The following is a 571-nucleotide window of genomic DNA, read 5'->3' as shown; positions in this document are numbered from 1 at the left end:
ATGTCATGAAGACCCTGGAGAGGCTCATCCTGGAGCAGCTAAGGCCTATGGTCAGGCCCTTCACTGATCCACTACAGTTCGCCTACCAGCCCCGCCTGGGAGTTGAGGACGGCATCATCTACCTGCTGAACAGAGTCTACACTCATCTGGACAAGCCGGCAAGCACTGTGAGAGTCATGTTCTTTGACTTCTCCAGTGCCTTCAACACCATCCGTCCGGCTCTACTGGGTGAGAAGATGACTGCGATGGAGGTGGAGGGCCCCATCGTGTCCTGGATTGTTGATTACCTGACGGGCAGACCACAGTACGTACGCCTACAAAACTGTGTGTCTGACAAGGTGGTCAGCAACACTGGGGCCCCACAGGGGACTGTCCTCTCTCCCTTCCTCTTCACCCTTTTCACCTCAGACTTTAACTATTGCACTGAGTCCTGCCACCTTCAGAAGTTTTCTGATGACTCAGCAATAGTTGGCTGCATTGAAAAGGGGGATGACCGTGAATACAGGACTGTTGTGGACAACTTTGTCACTTGGAGTGAGCTGAATCACCTGCAACTCAACGTGACAAAGCA

Source organism: Gadus morhua, chromosome 17 (genome assembly GCF_902167405.1).
Source record: "Gadus morhua chromosome 17, gadMor3.0, whole genome shotgun sequence".
NCBI lineage: Eukaryota > Metazoa > Chordata > Actinopteri > Gadiformes > Gadidae > Gadus > Gadus morhua.
The sequence above is the reverse complement of the archived record's forward strand: the minus strand, read 5'-3'. Positions refer to the sequence as shown.